Below are 27,349 nucleotides of genomic sequence, written 5' to 3' on the forward strand. Positions count from 1 at the left end.
CTTTCGGCGTCATGAAAGGAATATTTCATATGTGCTTGCTCAAACAAATCCCTGGCTAGGGTCATTCGAATTGAGAGAGAAAAAGTTCTCCGGGAGAATCCGATTAGAGCGAGACTCGAGTAGAAACCATATGGATCTAACAGCACCATACCCGGTATATGGACTTTGGGATATTAGATAAATGAGAGACTATAGGTAAACTATAATTGAGGATAGACATGTCCAATGGATTGGATTCCCCTGTAATGTTTGGGACTACGACGTAGTGGCCTAGTACGTCCGTAGTCGATAAGTTGAGTAAATTGTTATGGAGATAATAATTTACTAAGCTAGAAGGAGTTCTGACAGGTATGACTCACGGCCAGCTCGATATTGGGCATAGAGGGTCACACATATATGGTATGCATTGCGATGAGTAGAGGTTCGGATATGAGATATCCGTCGGAGCCCCTAACTTATTGGATATTCAAGAAGCCCCTGAATTATTGAATCCTATGGATGAGATTCAATAAGAGCCCATAAGAGATTATTAGATAGAGATCTACTAATCTAAGAGACTTGGGTAATTGGATGCAGATCCAATACCCAATAGGGGAGGATCCATTAGGGTTTGACAGGGGACCTCTATAAATAGGAGGGATTCAGTGGTTCATAGGCTAGAGCATTTGCTTGCCTCTCCTATTCTCCTCTCCCTCTCTAGCTCAGAGTAGGCCTAGAGTTTTGAGGAGTGTCGTCATAGCCCTGTTGTGTGGATCACCGCTAGAGAAGAGGACGCTTGACCTCATTCACCCTCTCCCAGAGATCTACAAGGATTCAGGGATATACGATCTCTCTAGGTAACATAATATACTCTATATGTAATTTTATGTTTCACGAATTTTTACGCATCAATCTTCGCATGACAACGAATATCTCTTTGAGAATAGGGGATTTTGTTTTTGTTCTTTAACTACGAATGTGATGTCGCCCCCAGATTTCCCAATAGCATGCCTAGTCATGTGTAATGCACATGACCAATAGATAAGTTGGCCCAATCTAGCCTAATATTGTTATTCGATTTGAGCCCAAATATTGATTGAACTAAACTAGGCTTAATTAGTCTAGATCAATTCAGGGTGATTCCGAATCGATTGACTTATTTAAGTCAGTTTAACCTAAATTGAACCTAATCTAGTCCAAATTATACTAGGCTAGGGTGGTTCTAGACCAGTTAAATGAGGATTAAAAATCGGTTCGGTTAGGTTCTGGTAAATTGAGTTCAATTGGATCGATTGAACTAGGGTTCAAGTCAATTGAGGGCTAATTTGTATTATTTGATATTGATAATATTTGAAAGAGATGTTTTAAATGTGTTATTTCATCCCAATATGGACATGACAAGTGTAAGATTATGTTATTTCCCTACAAAGAGCAGGTAGGGCGATTCCCTTCGGGGATTAGTGGGCCGTCAGACGTGACGGTTGGACGGTTCCACCATCCGTTGTTGGGAGGAATGTGTCCCCACTTTGGCTGGTGAGGGATACCACTTCATCCGCTGTTGGGAGTACGATATGAGATTGCCTCCATCCGTTGTTGGGAGAACACAAACACATCCCATAGGATAAAGCCTCTCCATCAGTTGTTAGGGGAGTGCTCCTTTGGGTATTTGATATACGCCAATGGGATGATTGAATTTTGATCATTTATTCATTTTGAGTTGACTTTTAGGGTTCCTACTCAGTATTGTTGAATTTTCTTTGTTTTTAATTTTCAAAGTAACCTCCCTCTAGTACTAAATCGGATTCCAGTGGAGAGCAAACCTTCCTCTACCACTAAGTAGAGCCACTTGTATGATTTTTGAAGTTAACATCACTATGTTTATTTTTCTACTTGTGATTTGATAAATAAATGAATTATAATAAATATTTATAAATGATGAATAAAGTGATGTTTATCTACTTGACTCTGTATAAAAAAATATGGAAAAAAAAATTTCACCATTGACTATTGCATCTCATCATCAAGACCCCTAGTTTCTAAATTTGGTGGTATTCAATAGTTGCAAAATTCATTTAAATATAGATCGACATAATATTTGGGAACTTTAAGACCAGAAGGGTAGATGAAGAACTCATTTATACATAATATCCTTATAAGTGCACTAATAAGGCAAAACTGAAGCTATGCTTTCAGTGAAACCAAGTTATAATTAAGTGTACTACCTCATCTCCATTCTAAACGAAAGGGATTCCAGAGGAGTGTAACTTGGTTTATGTGATAAACTTGAAAAATATCTCGGGGATATAAATAAACAAACTGTTCTACTGTCATTGCTGTTTGCTAATGATAAGCTTTCAATCCCTCCCTTATCAGAACAAGTATAATTGTGCTAAGAGTTGATTTCTAAGAAGGAGTGATGTCTAGAGCAGAGAAAATTGGCTCAACATGGTCCCCAAAGATCATTACACGATCAAGGTAACTGAGGCCAACCTTTTGAGGTATTGGATCTTCTATTTATAATACGAAGAGATTTGTATGCATATCTTGAGTAACAATGAAGCTTATGTGTTGCAATAGAGATGCACTAAACTATTTCTTAAACATTAATTCAAAATATCAAGTTTATAGGGACATTAAAGAGCTTATTTATCCTATTTCACTTTGATCACATGGTTTAATACTTTTAGGTTCTTAATATCGTGTCTAAATGTTGGTATGACTTTTTCATATTCAATTACCAAAGATTACTATTTTAAATGTTTTTGCTGGCTTTTCCTCTGAACTTTAACTTTTGTCTTAACATCAAGTTTGCATTTCCTATCGTTTGACTAGTATCATTTTCAATTTAGGCTTTTCATGGTTGCTAATTTTTGGCATCTAGAATTGATAGTAGTAATTAAATTTAGTCAATGAGATTAACTACAATAACATATATGTGTTAAGTATTTGTATTTCAAATTTAGAAGGGCTCATACGAAAAAACCATCAACATTGAAAAATCTGCATGCAATTTCCCAAATAAATAGAAACATAATTTAAACTTTTTAAATAAAATTAAGAAATCAAAAACTTACATCTACAAAAAGGGAATTATATTTTTGGGATTTTTTGTTCAATGAGTTTTTGAGAGGGATCAAAGGATCACACTGGAATATGACATAATATAAAAAATAAGCAAAAAGTTATCAATTAAACCATTGACCTTCCAAATCTAATTTCATGAACAAAAACTTGAATTTTCTTCAGCCACAAGGAGAAACTCCTGTAGGTATGATCTTAAATTCTTAATTATGGATAATTTTGTGGTGTCCAGAATTGTATAAGGAAGACTTAACGAGTGGAAAGCATGATTTGCATATATAACTACAGTCGAAGGTTACACAGATATAATTGTTTTAAAACACTTCAAAAGTGGAGTTGCTAGATGGCAGCTTCTACAGCCAATATTCTTTTTTATAAAAGCTGGGATGATCAAGGACAGCATCCAACACAGGTAAAAGGAATAGTATCTCAAGTTATCTTGTTCAGGAAGGATGATAAAAATAGAAAAACACAACTGGAGGTTTTTATGCTGCATTTGCTCTCTGATGATTCTGATGTATGCATGATATGTAGACAGCCAGGTTTTCCATGTAGGGAAGTTTGCTTCACCATTAGAACTACATGTGAAAAAATACTTGAAACCTCAATGAATTATGATGACATAATTGTTCTTAATTGTCATATTAGGAAGTACATTACTTCATCAGAAAACATTCTTTAAGATTGCTGTGAATTCTTTGAGGTCACCATAGGGAAATAGAAGTCAACCAGTTCATGATGCTAGTTGTAATAGAAAAATCAGATATTGGTATGAATTGCTAGCCTCAGTGTATAAGTACTATCGAGAGATATTTCACAAGCTGATAAGCACCACAATAATGCATTAATTTTCTTGGCATGTACATTCTGAACAAAGCTCTAGTTTTCTAGACGTGGCTTCAAGGAGTGATGTTGCCTATCAAGCTCACGTTCAGAAAGAAAGATTTGGTGAGATGATGCATAGAACTTTATGAAAAAATTTATGGCAAGTGCATTGTGGAAAAAGAGGTGTTAGATGTGCTTCCTAAGCATCGTGCTTTCATGCAAATCCTCACCCAAGACCTGAACATGTCTGAAACCATTTCTTTCGTAGTATGTGGAACAAAATATCCATCGTCTCAGCAACCAACACTTCATTTTCACAAAGATAATTGCTGAAGAAATACAAGGTTTACTTTAATTTGAGATTTTCTTTTTTTTCTTTTCAAATACTGCAATCTCTATTTGTATTTGGACCTCATAAATAAAATCACTTGATATCTCTTAAGCAACCATTCATTGCGAAGTGACTAAAACTTGGTTAATGTTGTGCAACAAAGGATCAAAATTTAAAATTTATGAAATTGCATGGATGGTGATCCTAGAGCTGCATATTTCAGACAAGCCAAGAATGGTTTTTATGTTTGAATCACTCCATCGATGTTGTTGCTGCTTTACTGGTAAGTATCGATACAAACTATGTCTTTTATTTGTTTTACGTAATTCGATAGGCCATTTTGACATTGTTCGTTGTTACATAATTATTTTTTCTGCTTCTGTGTCCAAAAAATAAGTAGCATAATTTCATCAAAAGATTGTTGAGCTAATGTTATAAAGAGATTAGGTTGACTGATACTGTTTCTTAAAGATGTGATATGATCAACAGAAGCACAAAGGAGTATGAAAATTTAATACCATTTTGCCTATCTCATCTTGATGAGAAACACTAATTGTATTTATGCTCTGAATAATTGCTTGCTTGTTTCTTGTAAGATTAACTGTGTATTTATTTATTTATTTTATGTATTTTGGATGGGATCCCTTCTAAAATCTGGCTTTGATTGTAATAATATTATTCTACGTAGTAAATGTCAAATGAGTTTTATTTATCATAATGGAGTAATGTGGCGAAGCAATAAAGAGAGAAAAAAAACATCCTGATGATTAAGGTCAAGAATTTAAGTCTTGATCTAAATAATTGGCTATATTATATTTGAATAAAAATAATTAAATTTTAATATAACATATGTGTTTTATTATTTTAATATAAAATTTTCATATGGCATCCCTAATAACTGGAATCATGTGTTATCTGTATTTTTAATAAGTCGTAATGCCTCAACTATTTAAGGTGGATAAATTCTTTTTATATCTAGTCTATTTTATATCATTCACATGACTTGTTTAATTTTTGAATATTTTATATATTTTTTTAGTTTAATCTACTATTACAGTCATGTCTAGTCCCATACGTAATATAAATTAAATATATTTAAAATAAAAATAATTTTTAAAGTATTCATATCAGATAAGATTGATGTAAATTATAACTTTAAGTGTTAAATGTAACTTAAATATATTTAAAATAAAATTTGATTATTTAAGAATTGTTGTCATATAATATAGAATGTTGATATAAATTAAAATCTTAAGAATTAAATAGATGGTGATTGGAGGGTACCTTAAAATTATAATGCTAATAACTATATTTGGACTCGTGTATTTGCAATTTTGTGTCACTGTGAAGGCAAATAAGAATTGAGATCGGCTTCTCCTTTTATCGTCTCTCTTTCGAAGCCAAACCTCATATGCTTACTTTTAATCTCGAGCTCTCTCGGTGGTACTCCACAAAACCCTAGGTTCCATGGGCCAGGGAACCCCCGGAGGCATGGGGAACTAGGGGCACCCCGGCGATCAGAAGCACGATGGCGACAAGAAGGATAAAAAGATTGAGTTGGCAGCATCGCCGTCCCAAGTCAAACGGAAGCAATGCAGGCAGATGGGTTCTGAGGTTGTTGCCTGGCTCCCCACCATCACCTTGCTCTCTAAGTGCCGCCTCCACATCCTCAAGGTCGAGCTCGTCAAAGACTACCTCCTCATGGAGGTGGCGTTCGCCGCCAACCAGGAGCACCTTTGTCCCTACGAGGAGAAGAACGAGGAGGATCGCTCCAAGTTCGATGATCTTCGGGAGTCGCCGATAAGTGTCAGAAACCTGGACGAGCTCATCGATGAGAACCATGTCATCGTTTCGTCGTCGATCAGAATGAAGTACTACGTTACGATCCTATCTTTTGTCGACAAGGATCAACTGGTATTAGACTATGCTATTTTTATGCACAACAAGGTCAGTTTTGCTGGTTTAATGATTATGGTTTTGGTCGCATGATCTCGGATTGGTGAAGATTTTTAGTGTTTAGGGTGCGAATTGGTTGTGGTTTTCTTGATATACCTAATTTGCTAGTATTCTGATAAAAATAACTTAAAATATTATGTGTATTTACATAGATCACTGGTATTTAGGCTCGACAAACTTAGTTAACTGAAGATTTAGGGTTCGAGTGTTTTGTGGTCAATTTTTATGAGTGAGCATTGTGAAGCATTTGTAGGCATCATACATTTGCCCATATAATTTCTATTGCCGGGGGTACCTTAAATCTCCAAAAGTTAAGAAGATAATAAAATAATTGAAGTCTATAAGGTAAATGGAGCCCCATTTTGCTGGGATACATAGTAATATGTTAGATTCATGGGTTGGACTGTAGGAGATCCAAGTTCTGATGCATAATGTCTGCTTAATAATCATCAAGTTTTTTTCTTTTTAGACACTTTATTTCTTTTGAATGTATCTACAAGTTTATGTGTTGAATCACTCAATGGTTGCTCCCTCATATTGATCAACCAGCAATACCGATTGCTATTTTTGCCCATTTCTTGACCTCAGTCAGGTTTTGATAGTCGCAACTGCTATGCTGATGAACACTATCTTCCAACTCTTTCGAGTGTAAGTACATTAGATCATTTTGCATTTTGGCTTTCCTGAGTAATGGCTTATCTGGGAATTTAATAGTATCACTAACTAGACAGGACATTTCGACATCCTGCAGATAGTGGATCCTATTGGAAGTGCCAATTGGTCCGTGATGCGTGTTGATTGGTCTGAAGGAAAGTGGCATCCAAAAGCATATTGAGCACAAGATGTCACTTTTGAGCTCCCGAAGAATATTTCAGTAAGCATTCTCTCTTTCAAAAATTCATACTTTAGGATGTCCATATGCCTCTAAATTCTTGTTGACTGATATGGGTTTTGTTGACAGTCTATTGATGAGAGTTATCATGTCACCATTGATGAAAAGGTAAATCTTTTAGAACTTGTGTTCATATATACTGATTCTTTCCTTTTTCTGGTTCACCTATTCCTGATTTACTTTCGTTAGTGTTGTCACAATCACCGAAAGCACATCAGATTAGGCAAAAGTAACTTAATCTTTGCAAGCTGACTGCCAAGTTCTATAGTTTTTCTTTTCCTCTGAGTTACTTCAGTTTATTCATGTGCTTAGGTTTAATGAAGCATATAAAAGGAAATTGGAACATGTTGCAGATATCCATCTAAAATTCTTGCATTTTTGTCATAGATAGTGATAAGTGGTAGGACTTTGTAAGAAAATGCTTGTTCTACATGACTACGTCAACCAAAACCTTTGAGACATTATGCAATCATACATAGTAGCACGATACATGCATGAGGCACAGTACAAATTTGAAGGGATTGATGACCCTTAATCTGAGCCTTTAGAGAAATAAATAAAAAAATAATCTGATGGATGAAATTTAATTATTCAATTAGAAGCCGATATAACTTGTAAGAAAATAATGTCAAATGTCAAAAGAAGTCAAATATTTTCTCAGTTCACTATTTGGAGGATTGAACTCCAAAGCACCAAAAGCATCTATTTTAATTTAGTGTTCCGAATACTGTTACTGTTGAAGCTATCAAATAATTGTTTAATGCCATCGACTGTAACAAATCTGGTTAGTTCATGCCGAATCATAACTGATACTAGAAGAATTTCATTTTCTTTCCATGTTTGACTTGTATTTATCGTCACAAAATCTTTGCTGCTATCTGTTTTCAGCTACAATTATACAACACAATCTGGAAGAGAAACTAATCGCTCAAACTTGAGTACAACAAATCTGCTATTTAACTGTCCTTCCAGTGTTTTATAATCAAAGAACAACCTCAGCAGTAGTAGCAGCAGAAGATTGTTGAGTCATTTGCCAATTCTTGAACTCAAGCCACCTCATTTTGACACCAAACTCCACCAAGTAGCAGCAGAAGATTGTTGGAGGAAATTGGGATGACTTGAATCTTTGTTTCTCTCTAAGTAGGGATGAGGTGGATACTACTTTATTTGATGGTGCACTCCACCCAGTACTGGTCGTCTCTCTGTTTTGTGTTTTCCTGGTTATTTGATCTCTTGAGCAGCAAAATTTTGTTAGTCCATTTAACTTTATAGAGTGCTCAATTCTTTTGTAGAGAGAGAGATTATAAAACACTTTCTTTGTGAAGTCTTTATGGCAAATCTCTTATTCTTTTTTTGAAAGAAAACTGAAGCACAAAAAGAAGTGAATAATTTGGTTAGCAGATTCATAAACGATGTCATTAAAAACACAAACAATAGAGAACAACTTAAAAGTTCTGAACTTCTAAGATCTGATCTCAAACACAAGCTATATGGTATCTTGTGAACATAGTGAATAACAATTATTATCTAATGGATGTTAATATGTACAACATACATGTAATGTTATGTTGTATAAATCAAATGTAATGTTCTAAATCACATTAAAATCTGACATAATTTCTAAATCATAAATAAAAATGATATAATAATGTTTCGAATAATAAAAGTCTATCTATTGTGAGGAGGAAGAACAACTTCATGACTTGCGGGCTCTTTCACAGGATAATTGATATCAAAATTAGTTGCCTGTGAGGTTTAGAGAGAGAGATAAAGATTATCTTCTTTTCCCTTACTTCAAAAAAAAAAAAAATATATATATATATATATATATATATATATATATATATATTATTGGTATGACTATCATCACGTGAATCATATTTTGGATCCACTTCACTTTAAGATCCATTTCGAGCCGGTGTCGCGTCGCACATACTCGGATCCGCTTCACTTGAAGATCCGATTCCAGTTGAACTAAACGTGGCGTATATATACATATAACCCCAGTCTCCCCCCTCCCACTCCCGCTCTCGTTCTTCCCCTTTAATTAACTTCTGATTTCTATTATGATATAGTTTTTGTATAATACATTCATTTTGTAAATTAATTTTTCTTATACTCCTCAAATTTCTCTGAAGAAATGATTTTGCGTTTTTTTAGTTGCCTCTTAACCTGCAATGGCTTTGTTCACTCCATCTGGTCTTGTAATGTAGAAGGATTTGCTGACTTCAAACGATCGCTCAACGAGATGCCATCAAGCATCTATCTTTTCTCATTCAACTAGCAGCGTTGAGAACTTGCTCTTTCTCAGAGCACATCCTGTCTCCACCAATCTACTATGCAAACCATCATCTTTGACAAGACACCCTGAAGGAGGCCATTTTTAGATTTACCCATGAGTGGCAGCCAGTGCTATTTATTTGATTCTTAGAAGTTTTCAGCTTCATGTGGCAACAAGTTCTAGCTTGATGATGTCAGTGAATCTCAACAGTTTGTTCCAGATATTTTGAATGGAATATTTGAAATGGCAATTGAGATGGAAAAGATTGAGAAGATTCAATGAGAAGCAAAATGCTGGAGGGGTATCTTATGGTAGCTCTGTTTGAGCCATCAACATCAACCAGACTTTCCTTTGAGCCAGCTATAAAAAGGTTATGAGGAGAAGTTTTTGATAACAGAAGAAGCACGTGAATTTTCTTCCGCCACGAGGAGAAACTCCTGAAGGTATGATCTTAAATTCTTAATTATGGATAATTTTGTGGTGTCCAGAATTGTATAAGGAAGACTTAACGAGTGGAAAGCATGATTTGCAGATATAACTACAGTTGAAGGTTACACAGATATAATTGTTTTAAAACACTTCAAAAGTGGAGTTGCTAGATGGCAGCTTCTACAGCCAATATTCTTTTTTATAAAAGCTGGGATGATCAAGGACAGCATCCAACACAGGTAAAAGGAATAGTATCTCAAGTTATCTTGTTCAGGAAGGATGATAAAAATAGAAAAACACAACTGGAGGTTTTTATGCTGCATTTGCTCTCTGATGATTCTGATGTATGCATGATATGTAGACAGCCAGGTTTTCTATGTAGGGAAGTTTGCTTCACCATTAGAACTACATGTGAAAAAATACTTGAAACCTCAATGAATTATGATGACATAATTGTTCTTACTTGCCATATTAGGAAGTACATTACTTCATCAGAAAACATTCCTTAAGGTTGCTATGAATTCTTTGAGGTCACCATAGGGAAATAGAAGTCAACCAGTTCATGATGCTAATTGTAATAGAAAAATCAGATATTGGTATGAATTGCTAGCCTCAATGTATAAGTACTATCGAGAGATATTTCACAAGCTGATAAGCACCACAATAATGCATTAATTTTCTTGGCATGTACATTGTGAACAAAGCTCTGGTTTTCTAGAAGTGGCTTCGAGGAGTGATGTTGCCTTATCAAGCTTGCGTTCAGAAAGAAAGATTTGGTGAGATTATGCATAGACCTTTATAAAGAAATTCATGGCAAGTGCATTGTGGACAAAGAGGTGTTAGATGTGCTTCCTAAGCATCCTCACCCAAGACTTGATGAGGTACGTGAACATGTCTGGAACCATTTCTTTCTTAGTATGTAGAACAAAAGATCCATTGTCTCAGTAACCAACACTTAATTTTCACAAAGATAATTGGTGAAGAAATGCAAGGTTTACTTTTATTTGAGACTTCCTTTTTTTTCTTTTCTAAATACTGCATCCTCTATTTGTGTCAGTGATTTAAAAAGCGCTAGGCGTCAAGTTTCATAAACACTTGAGGCGCTAGGCGCTCGCTTGAGCGAAGCGAGTCACTAAAATATAAAAATATATAATATAATTAATAAATATAATTATTTAAAATTTTAAATATAATTATTTAAATATAATAATTTTAAATAAATAAAAATTAATGATATTAAAATCAAAATAATATATTATTAATCTAATAAATATAAATACTATTATTAATATACTGTTAACAGTATACTGTATACAGTTAACAGTATACTGAAGGAGAAGAAGTAAGAGGTGTGTAAGGGGGTGCTGATTGAGAAAAGAGGAAGCGGGAGCAGGAGCGGGAGCGGGAGCGAGAGCGACGAGCGGCGGCAGCAGCGAGCAGCGGCAACGGGAGTGGGAGCGGGAGCAATGTCTGTTGTTTTATGTTGTTTTTTCCTTCTCTTATTTGAATATTTTCAAAGTGGCTCAAAACATTTCTTGAAAATAAAGGAGAAATGTCTTATTTAGCTTGTCTACCTCTTGTTTTGGACTTCTCCTAGGAGTAAAAACAAGTGTTCGGTGCAATCCTTATTGAAGAGACAGCTGCATAGATTGAAATATAGTTTTCTTGAGAAGCTTTCTTACAGCTGGTGCAGTGTAACCTACACTGAATGGTCTGGAATATTTTTTTTGGTTGAATCAATATGCAACTTGACTTGTTTATAGGTGTGGGTGAAGAAACCGGTCAAGCTACATCTAGCTCTGGATTTTTCCAATCCAGAAGATTTTACAGAATTATTATGTACCTGTATGTTATTCAACTGAAGTGTAAAATAATTATTGGTCTTTGTCCTTTTTATCTTAGCCTGTGCTTTAGATGTTTCTAATCCTTACCTTTTATGCATCTTCACATGACATGATACATAATGATATGCTTCTTACTTGGCGGCTTTTGTTCACATAATTGTTAAATTCTGAAATATTATATCATGATATGTTGTTATTGAGTGGATAAATGGGTGATTAGATTAAAATATCTTTTGCAGATCTTGTCTGTTGTTGGGTTTCTTCAGGATGAACTTGATCATATGGTTTCTGTCATGAAAGTTGAAAAAGCTCCTTTGGAATCTTATGCTGATATTGGTGGCTTAGATGCACAAATTCAATAAATTAAAGAAGCTGTTGAACTTCCTCTTACTCATCCTGAGCTATATGAAGATATTGGAATTAGGCTTCCCAAGATGGTTATACCATATGGGGAGCCAAGGTGAGAGTGTAGCATGTGAATTTCCATAACATGAACTTTACAACTTTGCCCCACACATTTTTTACCCTCCCTCTTATCTATTCTCTGGATCTCTATTTAGTTACATTTGTATTTTGTGTTTATGTGTGCTATTTATTGGCTCTAACTCTAGCGACAACACTTTATTGATTTGTATAGTTTAGTATATCTACCAGCATTTATTATGAGTAAATAGAGAAGAGAAATGAGAAAGGATGTTTTTATTGCCTATGTACTTCTTCTTTACCAATGGATGTCTTTTTTTAAAAAAAATTGACCTTCTATTATTGCAAATTTACAATCTAGATGGTGGTGGCCAATTAAAAAAAAAAAGCTTAACTGAGTTTCACTTTAGAATTGGAATTATCTTTCTCTCGTGGGTTTGCGACCTAAAAGGTTTTTGCTATACAATTTGTGTTGCATGGTGATATGAATGCTGTGGTATCTGCATTGGTTATTGCAAAGTCCTAATTTTCGTACTATTTATGAATGCTTAATTTCAGGCTGTGGTAAACTCAACTTCAGCAACTTTCTTGCATTTTTTGGAAGTGAGTTGATTCAGAAATATTTGGGTGATGGCCCAAAACTTGTTAGAGAACTGTTTAGAGTGGCAAATGAACTTTCTCCTTCGATAGTCTTTATTGATGAGATAGAAGCAGTAAAAGATGGTTGCATTGGTATCTCACCAGTTTATCGGGCAATATTCCAACCTTTTTCACACATTATCAGTAAAAGATAATACAAAAACAACACCATTTGGTACTGAACCATATGATCCATGCAGGTCCTTACTCAGGCTAATTAAGGTTTGTTATAGGCTCTAAACCTCCACCAATGTGTCTTAACAGTGGTTGACCACTGAAACAGTTTGTCATGCTTCTAGAATAGAGATCCTCTTCTTCCTCCAAAAATAGAAAATGGAAAGGAAAGATGCTACTTATCTATTTTGTTCCCATTTCTTATGACAGCTTATCTCTCGTATAGAGAAGTGATGTGGTGATGCCTTGGCTCTTGGAAATGTCTTGATCTTGTCTTAATTTCTGATTCTCTGTTCTTTATTTTTCTTTTCCCAATTCTCTTCTATAGCCTTGAGAAGTGAGACAATTTGGGAGAGAATCATTCAAGGCCCTAAATAATGAAATAAAAAAAAATCAACTTAAAAAGTAAAATATAAACTGAATAAGATCAGTTCAACGTAAAAGAATAAGGTTTGGCTTATAAGTAAAATTCTTGCTCTTGGGCACATGTTGGATCATATAGTTGATAAGAAACAATACGAATAATTCAAAACTAATATTGTTGATATGGATTCTGATGGTTTTCAAACGTTTGTTTTAATCAAAGGTTTTTCAAACAAGATCGTCAAATACTTGAATATTACCCTTGGCTTGGTGCATATTAAGTTTGACAAATTTGATATGGTAGGGACATACCCAACAAATGGAACATTAACTAGTCTTCTTTGAAGAGACACTCTCACTTGATTAGTTTGAGTTGGACTACACGTCTTTAGTGGTTGGATCGGCTAGTTGAATTTGACTTGCATTGGATTGAGAGTTTAAACTAATACCCATTTGCTTTATCTTGTATTCCCAAAGTGCCCTCAGTTACATATCTCAGTAATTTGTAGCTACATCATCTTATGCTCAGGTAACTCATGTAGACTTCAAGAAGGCCAAGGAGAAGGTGACGTTTAAGAAGAAGGAAGGGGTGCCTAAGGGACTCTACATGTGAGCTATTAATTTTCTTGCCTCATAACATGAAGGTTTGTCTCATTTGTCGCTTTTGATTATCGTGATTCTCAATATATTATTTTTAGATGTTTGTTTGTGGATCTTGATGATCACAAATTGGATAACAAAAATGATTCAACATAAATAATCTTTTGAGAAATATTGTGCTTCTTCATGCCCAAGTTGTAATCACATACCTTTTATATAAATGTGTTGTGTTTATATGTCTTAAGAAATCAAAGAACTAATTACAGAATACCCCTTGTATTTAACTACCTTTAGCATCTTGGTCCTTATGTTTTAAAAAATTTCATTGGCATCCCTATAATTACGAAGATAAAACATTTAGGTCTATTTACCATAACGTTGTTCATTTTATCAACAAAAATTCTAAAACAAAAAAGGTAATTTTAGCGTTCTAGTTGACGATGGTGGATGACGTCGGTGGTGGCGGATGGTGGCATTGTTGGGGGTTGCGAGTGACTATTATGGATGAGGAGAGTAGCGGTGAGAGGTAAGAGTGCCTCTGCTTCGGCGTCGGCGTCGGCGTCGTTGCCATTGTCGAGTGGTGAAAGGGCTGCTTGGCATCTGCATTGGTGGCTCTTTCGTCGCTTGGCAATTGCATCAACATTGACGTAGATGCAAAGCGGTGTCGCTTTGCATCTGCGTAGGCGATGACGCAAACGCAAAGCGACCGACGTAGTTGCCAAGTGACATCGCTCTGCATCTGCGTTGACGTTGATGCAGTTGCCGAGTGACGTTGCTTTACATTTACTTCGACATTGACGTAGTTGCCTAGCGACATCGCTCTGCATCTGCAAGGGCCGTCGATGCAGATGCTGAGCGACGCCACTTTGCATCTACGTCGGTGCGACGTAGTTGCCGAGCAAAAGGGCCATCGATTCATATGCCGAGTAGCGTCTCTTTACATCTGCATCGGTGACCCTTTCCCCGCTCGGCAACTGCATCAACGTCGATGTAGATGCATAGCAACCCTTATCTTTCATCGTCGCTCTCCTCATCAATAACAGTTACCCATGGCGTTGCCGTTTACCACCACTGACATTGTTTGCCATCATCAACTGGAACATTAAGAGTACCTTTTTGCTCTTTATTTTCATGTTTTTATCGGTAAAATTAATGGTGTATGAGTAAATTGACTTAGATATTTTACTTTCGTAACTATTGAGATGCCAATGTAAATTTCTGAAGTGTAGGGACCGAGATGCTAAAGGTAGCTAACTATGGAGGGTAATATATAATTAGTTTGAAATCAAAAGTATATGCTAAATTGTTTCATGTTGGAACATATTTTTTTCAGGAAATACGAAAGATAAACTAGAATGGCAATTTAGTTGGTGGGACTTTAACTTGTCACAAATGAAAATTGAAATGGGACAAAATATACATTGATTCACTGTGTTGGCACATGACATTTCCAGAAAGGGTCAGGATTCATGCTGACTAAGTTGAACTATTGATCTTTTGGGTTTTGGCTAAAGCATAAAGAAGGATCACTGATTCACTCACAGTTTTTCTCGGAATGTTTAATTGCTGCATGAACAAGTGGTCTCAGGTATTTGTTATTGTCACTGTGGACCACTAACCTTCAAGATATTATTGTCTAAACCATTTCATGTCTGATATTAAGCAAGTTTTAGACATCAAAAAGATAAATCAGTTTATTCTTATTGAAACTTGCAGCTCGTGCTAATTCCATTGAGTTTTAGACCACTAGTCTTTGTTTTTGCCGGCCTTATTCCATTTGGTTATTTGACAAATCTTTACACAAGTGTTTTGGTCTCTCTTTATTGATCTATGTTGTTGAGTAGTTTTCGTCTCCCTTAATTCACCATATTCATTCTGCCTTCAAGTATAATTGCTCACACTTCAAGCAAAGACTATTTCCAGGTGATCGACTATGCAGTGTTCCGAAGACTGTTACTGTTGAAGCTATTAAATAATTGTTTAATGCCATCGCAACACAATCTGGAAGAGAAACTAATCGCTCAAACTTGAGTACACCAAATCTGCTATTTAACTGTCCTTCCAGTGTTTTATAATCAAAGACCAACCTCAACAGTAGTATTGAGTTCTTTTTTGTTTATATCAATCATGTATTTATTTATTTATTTTGCAGAAAGTGGTGACTGTGAAACCTTGTTTGTGGAATGGAATGAAGAGACCTTGCTACTTGTTTGCTAGGAAATTTTATCCTGAAGCTCTTCACAACCTGATGCAGTTGTTCTCTAATTACACCCTCATATGAGACACATCAGCATGAACACCATTGTTTGGTCTGGTTGTGCCTCCTGACATCACATTGTTGAGTCATTTGCTCCATGAAATCCCTGCCAATTCTTGAACTCAAGCCACCTCATATTTTGACACCAAACTCCACCATGTAGCAGCAGAAGATTGTTGGAGGCAATTGGGATGATTTGAATCTATGTTTCTCTGAGTAGGGATGAGGTGGATACTACTTTATTTGATGGTGCACTCCACCCAGTACTGGTCTTCTCCCTGTTTTGTGTTTTCCTGGTTATTTGATCTCTTGAGCAGCAAAATTTTGTTAGTCCATTTTACTTTATAGAGTGCTCAATTCTTTTGTAGAGAGAGAGAGAGAGAGAGAGAGAGAGAGAGAGAGAGTGAGAGACATTATAAAACACTTTCTTTGTGAAGTCTTTATGGAAAATCTCTTATTCTTTATTTTGAAAGAAAACTGAAGCACAAAAAGAAATGAAAATTTTGGTTAGCAGTTTCATAAAAAATGTCATTAAAAAAGTTCTGAACTTCTAAGATCTGATCTCAAACACATGCTATATGGTATATTGTGAACATATTGAATAACAATTATTATCTAATGGATGTTAATATGTACAACATACATGTAATGTTATGATGTATAAATCAAATGTAATGTTCTAAATCTCATTAAAATCTGACATAATTTCTAAATTATACATAAAAATGATATAATAATATTTCAAATAATAAAAGCCTATCTATTGTGAGGAGGAAGAACAACTTCATGGCTTGCTCAGCTCTTTCACAGGATAATTAATATCAAAATTAGTTGCCCGTGATGTTTAGAGAGAGAGAGATTATCTTCTTCTCCTTTGCTTTAAAAAATATATACATATATATATATATATATATATATATATATTATTGGTGAGAATTCTGAAAACATTTTATGCTAATTATTAAATCATTATAGAGATCATTTTTTCGCTAAATACTGAAGACAGCATTTTATTGTGTTTGTAATGAATAAGCACACCGCAACCTTTTTTCTCTCCCGTACGACTACTCAGCACGTGAATCGCACATGTTTCGGATCCGTTTCGAGTGGATGTCGCATCGCACATGCTTCGGACCCGCTTCACTAGAAGATCCGATTCCAGTTGAACTTAACGCGGCCTATATATACATATATCCTCAGTCTCCACCCCCATCCCACTCCCGCTCTCGCTCTCTCTTCTCTTCCTCCTTCGATCTCTCTCCCTCTCTTCGTGTTTGGCTTCGCCGTCCTTGGTCAATCCTCCGTCGTGCCCTCCTCTCTCTCTGTCTCTCTTCGGGCGAAGATGAAGCGGCCGGTGAGGTTCATCGCCGACCCTAGGGCACGGCGCACCGCGTTCAAGAAGAGGAGGGCCTGCTTCCTCAAGAAGGCCTATGAGCTCTCCACCCTCACCGCCACCGACGTCGCCGCCATCTCCTTCGCTCCACATGATGCACCTCCCGGCGCCGTCCCCGACCTCCTCACCTGGCCTCAGGACCGGAAAGAGGTGGTCCGCATTATCCGCCGCCTCCCTAAGTACGGCGACGGCGCCGGTCCCGGCATCAATAAAACGCCGAAAATCAAGCCCCCGGAGGAGGTTGCCGTCGACCAGGCGTGGGACGACCAGGGGGCGCTTTGGACCATCGTGAGGTCCCTGCTGGAACCAGAGATCCTGGCCCTGAGAAATAGCGGAACTAAGTTACCGGAGGAACCGGAGTGCTCGAGCTCCCATCACATCCTAGGGCTTCAAGATCCTCTTCCTCCTCCTCCTCCTCTCGCGGCGGCGATCGTCGACGATGCCTCCGACCCCACTGCCATGAGGATTCACGAGCTCCTGAGTATGCCCGATACCTTCTACGGGAACGATGAGGCCTCCTTCGCTGAGTTGCTGCACCTGATGCAACAAGAGTAGACCAGCAACATCTGCGATAACTTCTTCAGCTACAAGGAAAATGGGTATTTTTTTTCTTTTTATTGCGAAGTTGGATACACAGTCAAAATCTGTCCTCTGATTCCACGAGCAATAAAATCAGCTTCTTTTTAAACAAAAATCGTGCAAAATTTTACTGGTAACATCTATTCAGCAACCAGAGTGCCAAATAGATGACTTGCATACACCATTGTTTCATACTTGTTTACCTCTCAGTACTTCTTTACATTTAGATTAGCTCAAGAAATAATAAGATTTTCTTATGCATTTTGTCTTTCCGACAAGAGTTACTTGACAGCAGTATCCAATTTTAGGCTTTTAGCCAATGATCTAACACTAGCGAGTTAAGAACTGCTTTCATATTTTATCCTTTCTCAATCAGTGCCATCTTGTGTTTCAATGGGTCATAGAGGAACTCTCAATTGTTCATCTCCTTATAAGTACATTTATAAGAGATGAATTATCCTACTTTGCTTTGATCATATGTTTTAATTGTTTATTTTTGGGGTTTTAAGTATGCTGTCTGCAGTCCTATCACAATCACTTTTGCCTCGAGTGCAGGTATGTCTTTGGCAGGCATATTCATCTACCAAGTTAGCTGTTTTTAAATGTTTATGCTTGCCTTTACTCTGAACTATAACCTACATTGTCTTACATTATCTTGGCATTTACTGTAGTTTAACAAGTATCATTTTCAGTTTAGGCTTTTATTCATGATTATTCAATTTTGGCACCTAATTCATGATTGTTACATTATACTAATACATCCACCGTGTCCCCATTTTTTCTATTGGACATCATGTCTCGTAGTCAGCCTTAACAACATTAACTCAATGAACATTGCCAAATTATTTCTCGATATAATATTGCCCATGCTAATGGATAAGGGAACCAAACATATGCTTTATTTCTCTGGCTGAACTTACCAATTAATTAAGTATTATCATTCGAGTGCTGAACATTGACTTATAGTTTAATGAAAAGGATTAATGGTGGTGAAGTCCTATAATATTGATGTGAAAAATGAGACCATGGGAAAATGGAAAGCTTATTTGAATTATCTGTAGCAATATGAATCAGTGAAATCTAAAAATGCTCTTTGTTAAGGATCATTTTTCCAGTGGTTTGGACTGACCATTGACTGATGCATCTCATCATCAAGACTCTCAGTTTCTAATTTTGGTGGTATTCAACAGTTGCAAAATTCATTTAAATATAGATCGACATAATATTTAGGAACTTTAAGACCAGAAGGGTGGATGAAGAACTCATTCATCCATAATATCCTTATAAGTGCACTAATAAGATGCATAAAGCAGACTCGCACTATAATTTCTTCATTCATATTGCTTATGGCAGATAAATTGATGAGTTTCTTTAAGCTAAGGCAAAACTGAGGCTATGCATTCTATGAAACCAAGTTATAATTAAGTGTACTATCTCATTTCCGTTCTATACTATAAGAATTCCAGAGGAGTGTAACTGGGTTTATGTGATAAACTTGAAAAATGTCCCAGGGATATAAATAAACAAACTGTTCTACTATCGTTGGTGTTTGCCAATGATAGGTTTTCAATCTCTCCCTTATCAGAACAAGTATAATTTTGCTGAGTGTTGGTTGCTAATGAAGAGTGATGTCTGGAGCAGAGAAAATTGGCTCAACATGGTCTCCAAAGATCTTTACACGGTAGAGGTAACTGATCTTTACATGGTCTCCAAGTATATTGTTGTTCATGTTACCACCAATTCTTTTTCTTTCTCCTCTAACTATCAAAATGAATGGCAAATTAACACTGTTTAGGATGTTGGTTTCATGTTAATTAGTTCTCACATTAGTTCTGTGCTTGTAGTTAATCTGTGTTTGTTCTGTTCTTCCCCTTTAATTAACTTCTGATTTCTATTATGATATAGTTTTTGTATAATACATTCTTTTTGTAACTTAATTTTTCTTATACTCCTCAAATTTGTCTGAAGAAATGATTTTGCGTTGTTTTAGTTGCCTCTTAATCTGCAATGGCTTTATTCACTCCATCAGGTCTTGTAATGCAGAAGGATTTGCTGACTTCAAGCGATCGCTCAACGAGATGCCATCAAGCATCTATCTTTTCTCATTGAACTATCAGTGTTGAGAACTTGATCTTTCTCAGAGCACATCCTGTCTCCACCAATCTACTATGCAAACCATCATCTTTGACAAGACACGCTGAAGGAGGCCATTTTTAGATTTACCCATGAGTGGCAGCCAGTGCTATTTATTTGATTCTTAGAAGTTTTCAGCTTCATGTGGCAACAAGTTCTAGCTTGATGATGTCAGTGAATCTCAACAGTTTGTTCCAGATATTTTGAATGGAATATTTGAAATAGCAATTGAGATGGAAAAGATTGAGAAGAATTCATTGAGAAGCAAAATGCTGGAGGGGTATCTTATGGTAGCTCTGTTTGTGCCATCAACATCAACCAGACTTTCCTTTGAGCCAGCTATAAAAAGGTTAGGAGGAGAAGTTTTTTATTACAAAAGAAGCACGTGAATTTTCTTCAGCCATGAAGAGAAACTCCTGAAGGTATGATCTTAATTATGGATAATTTTGTGGTGTCCAGAATTGTATAAGGAAGACTTAACGAGTGGAAAGCATGATTTGCAGATATAACTACAGTTGAAGGTTACACAGATATAATTGTTTTAAAACATTTCAAAAGTGGAGTTGCTAGATGGCAGCTTCAACAGCCAATATTCTGTTTTATAAAAGCTGGGATGATCAAGGACAGCATCCAACACAGGTAAAAGGAATAGTATCTCAATGTTATCTTGTTCAGGAAGGATGATAAAAACAGAAGAAGACAACTGGAGGTTTTTATGCTGCATTTTCTCTCAGATGATTCTGATGTATGCATGATTTGTTGACAGCCAGGTTTTCTATGTACGGAAGTTTGCTTCACCATTAGAACTACAGGGGAAAAAATACTTTAAACCTCAATGAATTATGATGACATAATTGTTCTTACTTGTCAGATTAGGAAGTACATTACTTCATCAGAAAATGTTCCTTAAGGTTGCTGTGAATTCTTTGAGGTCATCACAAGGAAATAGAAGTCAACCGGTTCATGATGCTAGTTGTAATAGAAAAATCAGATATTGGTATGAATTGCTAGCCTCAGTGTATAGGTACTATCGAGAGATATTTCACAAGCTGATAAGCACCACAATAATGCATTAATTTTCTTGGCATGTACATTGTGAACAAAGCTCTGGTTTTCTAGAAGTGGCTTCGAGGAGTGATGTTGCCTTATCAAGCTTGCGTTCAGAAAGAAAGATTTAGTGAGATTATGCATAGACCTTTATAAAGAAATTCATGGCAAGTGCATTGTGGACAAAGAGGTGTTAGATGTGCTTCCTAAGCATCCTTACCCAAGACTTGATGAGGTACGTGAACATGTCTGAAACCATTTCTTTCTTAGTATGTAGAACAAAAGATCCATTGTCTCAGCAACCAACACTTAATTTTCACAAAGATAATTGTCGAAGAAATGCAATGTTTACTTTTATTTGAGACTTCCTTTTTTTTCTTTTCTAAATACTGCACCCTCTATTTGTGTTTTGACCCCCATAAACAAAATCACCTGATATCTCTTAAACAACCATTCATGGCGAAGTGACTAAAACTTGATTAATGTTATGCAACAAAGGACCAAAATTTATGAAATTGCATGGATGGTGATCCTAGAGCTGTATATTTCAAACAAGCCAAGAATGGTCTTTATGTTTGAATCACTCCATTGATGATGCTGCTGCTTTGCTGGTAAGTATCGATACAAACTATTTCTTTTATTTGTTTTACGTAATTCGATAGGCCATTTTGACATTGTCCATTGTTACAGAATTCTTTTTTCTGCTTTTGTGTCCATTGTTAATGGCTGAAAAACAAGTATCTTAATTTCGTCAAAAGATTGCTAAGCTAATGTTATAAAGAGATTAGATTGACTGATTCTGTTTCTTAAAGATGTGATGTGATTAACAGAAGCAGAAAGGAGTATGAAAATTTAATGCTATTTTGCCCATCTCATCATGATGAGAAACACTAATTGTATTTATGCTCTGAATACTTGCTTGCTTGTTTCTTGTAAGATTAACTGTGTATTTATTTATTTATTTTATATATTTTGGATGGAATCCCTTCTAAAATCTAGCTTTGATTGCAATCATATTATTCCACATAGTAAGTGTCAAATGAGTTTTATTTACCGTAATGGAGTAATGTGGTGAACCATTAAATAGAGAAAAAAAAACATCCTGATTATTAAAGTTAAGAATTTAAGTCTTGCTCTAAATAATTGGCTATATTATATTTGAATGAAAATAATTAAATTTTAATATAACATATGTGTTTTATTATTTTAATACAAATTTTTCATAAGGCATCCCTAATAATTGGAATCATGTGTTATCTCTTCCACGGTATTTCTAATAAGTCGTAATGCCTCAACTATTAGAATTGATGAATTCTTTTTATGTCTGGTCTATTTTTATATCATTCACATTGACTTGTTTGTTTTTTGAATATTTTATATAATTTTTTTAGTTTATTCTTCTATTGCAATCATGCCTAATCCCATATATAATATTACTTAAATATATTTAAAATAAAAATAATTTTTAAAGTATTCCAATCATATAAGATTGATGTAAATTATAATTTTAAGAGTTAAATGTAACTTAAATATATTTAAAATAAAATTTAATTTTTTAAGCATTCTTGTCATATAATATAGAATGTTGATGTAAGTTAGAATCTTAAGAATTAAATAGATGGTGATTGGAGGGTACCTTAAAATTAGAAGGATAATAACTATATTTAGAGGGGTGTATTTGTAATTTTGTGTCACTTTGAAGGCAAATGAAAACTGAGATCGGCTTCTCTTTTTCCGCCTCTTTTCCAAAGCCAAATCCCCAAGCCTTACTCTCGATCTCGAGCTCTCATGGTGGTACTCCTCGAAACCCTAGGATCCATGGGCCAGGGAACCCCCGGAGGCATGGGAAACTAGTGGCGCCTCGGCGATAGGAAGCACGATAGCGACAAAAAGGACAAAAAGTTCGAGTACTACGTTAGGATCCCGTCTTTTGTCGACAAGGATCAACTGGAACTGGACTTTGCCATTCTTATGCCCAATAAGGTCAGTTTTGCTGGTTTAATGATTATGGTTTGGTCGCATGATCTCGGATTGGTGAAGATTTTTAGTGTTTAGGGTGCGAATTTGTTGTGGTTTTCTTGATATACCTAATTTGCTAGTTTTCTATGAAAAATAACTTGCAATATTATGTGCATTTGCATAGATCACTGGTATTTAGGCTCGACGAACTTGGTTAGCTGAAGATCTGGGGTTCGAGTGATTTGTGGTCAATTTTTATGGGAGAGAATTTCTTGCATTATGAAGCCTTTGTGGGCATCATACGTTTGCCAACATAATTTCTATGGCCGGGGGTATCTTAAATGTCCAAAAGTTAAGAATATAACAAAAGAATTGAAGTCTAGAAGGTAAATTGAGCCTCATTTTGCTAGGATACATGGTAATATATTAGATTCATGGGCTGGACTGTAGGAGATCCAAGTTTTGTTGCATATGCCTGCTTAAGAATCATCATGTTCTTTTCTTCTTAGGAACTTTGTTTCTTTTGAATGTATCTAAATGTTTGTGTGTTGAGTCACTCAATCTAGGAAACCTATGTTGGGTAGCTAGAGCATTGATTTTGTTTTTACAAATTATATTATCTACTCTGTTTGATTTGAATTCTAATCCTTTAAGATTGTTTCATTTATTTTCAGTGGTCATTTAATTCTGTGAGTTAGTCAAAGTCTTTGATAAAGTGACAGTTTGGGTTCTTTTTTTATCTATATGTTTGAATAATTGGATATTATTCAAATGGTGGCCTCTTTAGCTTCTTAATAGATGGGTTGTGTACTTGCTTTCAACAATCGTAGAAATTCTAAATGTGAGAAGAAATTTGGGTCGCCCACTCCTGTATGTCTTGCCTCCATCTCCACCTCCACCTCCACCTCTTCCTTTTGTTTTCTGTTGTTTTTTCCTTCTTCTCTTATTTGAATATTTTCAAAGTGACTCAAAACATTTCTTGAAAATAAAGGAGAAATGTCTTATTTAGCTTGTCTACCTCTTGTTTTGGACTTCTCCTAGGAGTAAAATCAAGTGTCCGGTCCAATCCTTATTGAAGAGACAGCTGCAGAGATTGAAATATAGTTTTCTTGAAAAGCTTTCTTACAGTTGGTTGACACTTATTTTGTCTCCTCTGCAGTGTAACCTACACTGAATGGGCTGGAATATTTTTATTGGTTGGATCAATATACAACTTGACTTGTTTATAGGTGTGGGTGAAGAAACCGGTCAAGCTACATCTAACTCTGGATTTTTCCAATCCAGAAGATTTTGCAGAATTATTATGTACCTGTATCTTATTCAACTGAAGTGTAAAATAATTATTGGTCTTTGTCCTTTTTATTTTAGCCTGTGCTTTAGATGTTTCTAATCCTTACCTTTTATGCATCTTCACATGACATGATACATAATGATATGCTTCTTACTTGGTGGCTTTTGTTCACATAATTGTTAAATTCTGAAATATTATATCAGGATATGTTGTTATTGAGTGGATAAATGGGTGATTAGATTAAAATGTCTTTTGCAGATCTTGTCTGTTGTTGGGCTTCTTCAGGATGAACTTGATCCTATGGTTTCTGTCATGAAAGTTGAAAAAGCTCCTTTGGAATCTTATGCTGATATTGGTGGCTTAGATGCACAAATTCAATAAATTAAAGAAGCTGTTGAAATTCCTCTTACTCATTCTGAGCTGTATGAAGATATTGGAATTAGGCTTCCCAAGGGAGTTATACCATATGGGGAGCCTGGAACTGGGAAAACTTTACTTGCCAATGTGAGAGTGTAGCATGTGAATTTCCATAACATGGACTTTACAACTTTGCCCCACACATTCTTTACCCTCCCTCTTCTCTATTCTCTTGATCTCTATTTAGTTACATTTGTATAGAATATAGATTAGTATATCTATCAGCATTTATTATGAGTAAATAGAGAAGAGAAATGAGAAAGGATGTTTTTATTGCCTGTGCACTTCTTCTTTACCAATGGATGTCTTTTTTTTTTAAAAATTGACCTTCTATTATTACAAATTTACAATCTAGATGGTGGTGGCCAATTAAAAAAAAAAAAGCTTAACTGAGTTTCACTTTAGAATTGGAATTATCTTTCTCTTGTGGGTTTGCGACCTAAAAGGTTTTTGCCATCCAATTTGTGTTGCATGGTGATCTGAATGCTGTGGTATCTGCATTGGTTATTGCAAAGTCCTAATTTTTGTACTATTTATGAATGCTTAATTTCAGGCTGTGGCTAACTCAACTTAAGCAACTTTCTTGCATGTTTTTGGAAGTGAGTTGATTCAGAAATATTTGGGTGATGGCCCAAAACTTGTTAGAGAACTGTTTAGAGTGGCAGATGAACCTTCTCCTTCGATAGTCTTTATTGATGAGATAGAAGCAGTTGGCACCAAAAGGTCTGTCGATGAGAAATAAAAGTCTCACTTTTTTCTTTCTCTTGTATGTAAATCATAGTTAAAATTATCAGACTATTCTATCTGACCAATTTCATATATGATGCTCATTCTGGTGGTGAGCATGAAATACAGAGAACCATGTTGGAATTGCTGAACCAGTTAGATGGTTTGGACTCAAGGGGGGATGTTAAGGTCTTGCAACCAACAGAATTGAAAGCCTTGATCCAGCCTTGCTTCGGCCTGGTCGTATTGATGGGAAGATTGAATTCCCGTTGCCAGACATTAAACATCGTATTTTTCAGGTTTGTTATGTTTCATGAACAAATATAGGATACTTATAGAACACCGGTGCATGTTTTTGTACACTTTGCGGGTTCTTGCTAAATTCTTATTTTCATGTTAATTTCTTTAGATACATACCTCTAGAATGACGCTGGCCAATAATGTCAACCTGGAAGAATTTGTCATGACAAAGGACGAGTTCTCTGGAGCTGATATCAAGACAATCTGTACTGAATCTGGCTTGCTTGCTTTAAGAGAGCGTAGGATGAAGGTGTGTCACATATTTACATGTAAAATTGTATTCTTTTATATAGAAGGTCATTGTTAGATAAAGCTTTTGTTATTACACTAATATTATCAGCAATTGTTATTGTGGTCTTATATACCTTTTGTTTGGGATGTATACATGCTTTTTTAAATGGATATTGACTTTTGAATGCCAGTTGTCCATACCCTAGGGATTTTATGAATTTTTCCTATGTTCCTATTAAATGTTCAGAAATTGATCACTTAAAAAGTTAACCACTAAAAGACAGGAGAACTTTTCATATTACCTCTCATATTCTATAAAGGTAACTCATTTCTTTATAATTTAAATGTGATGGTTCATGTAAGCTGTATTTAGTCTACGTTCTCCATTAGATTGCTTTTCATATTCATATTATAAAGCTGTATTGTCTAGATGACTTCTTCTGACCCCAGTTATAGTTCCTGGTAGGTATTTTATAAAGCCACTAATTTACCCGAATGGGGGTTCCTTGATGATTCAAGTTCTTATTACTTCTCTTTCTTGGGGCAAGAGGATCATGACCATTTTAGGAAGCTAAATTTTGTATCAATCTTTATTAGTGTATCATTGCTTTGGATAAAACTTGTTATAAGAAGTAGAATAAAGAACCGGAAACGATCATTCTTTGGGCTGGATGTAATAAAGTTATTTACATGTTGAGGGAGATTTACTTACAAAAGCATATTGGAAATTTGTTCAGGTGACATTTTTGGTGATCTCTGAACACTCAAGTCTATGCTTCATGTTTTCAAGTCTAAAGGTCTACAACCAGGTTTAGAAAGCTCGGTCGACTTCTGGTCTTGACACCTTGTTGCATTGGTATCTCACCAGTTTATCGGGCAATATTCCAACCTTTTTCACACATTATCAGTAAAAGATAATACAAAAACAACACCATTTGGTATTAAACCATATGATCCATATAGGTCCTTACTCAGGCTAATTAAGGTTTGGATCGGCTAGTTGAATTTGACCTGCATTGGATTGAGAGTTTAAACTAATACCCATTTGCTTTATCTTGCATTCCCAAAGTGCCCTCAGTTACATATCAAAGTAATTTGTAGCTACATCATCTTACGCTCAGCTAACTCATGCAGACTTCAAGAAGGCCAAGGAGAAGGTGACGTTTAAGAAGAAGGAAGGGGTGCCTAAGGGACTACAT

The 27,349-nt window shown here is 35.6% G+C and overlaps 1 pseudogene; it reads left to right on the forward strand.

The window, feature by feature from the left end:
* Positions 1–5,683: 5,683 nt before the first annotated feature.
* LOC103981687 (26S proteasome regulatory subunit 4 homolog) lies at positions 5,684–27,349 on the forward strand (annotated as a pseudogene).

The sequence above is a fragment of the Musa acuminata genome, unplaced genomic scaffold (genome assembly GCF_036884655.1).
Source record: "Musa acuminata AAA Group cultivar baxijiao unplaced genomic scaffold, Cavendish_Baxijiao_AAA HiC_scaffold_316, whole genome shotgun sequence".
Classification (NCBI taxonomy): Eukaryota; Viridiplantae; Streptophyta; class Magnoliopsida; order Zingiberales; family Musaceae; genus Musa; species Musa acuminata.